Here is a 447-nt window from a genome sequence, read left to right as displayed (position 1 = left end):
AGCAGAAGTAGATGTTTTTCTGGAACTGTCTCGATTTTTCGATGATCCAAAGGATGTTGGCAATTTGATCTCTGGTTCCTCTGCCTTTTTCTAAATCCAGCTTGAACATCTGGAAGTTCATGGTTCACATACTGTGGAAGCCTGACTTGGAGAATTTTGAGCATAACTTTGCTAGCGTGTGAGATCAGTGCAATTGTTTGGTAGTTTGAACATGCTTTGGCATTGCCTTTCTTTGGGATTGGAATGAAAACTGACCTTTTCCAGCCCTGTGGCCACTGCTGAATTTCCAAATTTGCTGACATATTGAGTGCAGCACTTTCACAGCATCATCTTTTAGATTTGAATTTAGTATTTTGCAATAGCTCAACTGGAAATTCCATCACCTCACTTGGCTTTTGCATTCCAGGATGTTTTGGCTCTAGGTGAGTGATCACACCATCGTGATTA

The sequence above is a fragment of the Bison bison genome, unplaced genomic scaffold, assembly GCF_000754665.1.
Source record: "Bison bison bison isolate TAMUID 2011002044 unplaced genomic scaffold, Bison_UMD1.0 scf7180017864304, whole genome shotgun sequence".
NCBI classification, from domain to species: Eukaryota; Metazoa; Chordata; class Mammalia; order Artiodactyla; family Bovidae; genus Bison; species Bison bison.
Note: the sequence above shows the minus strand (reverse complement) of the source record.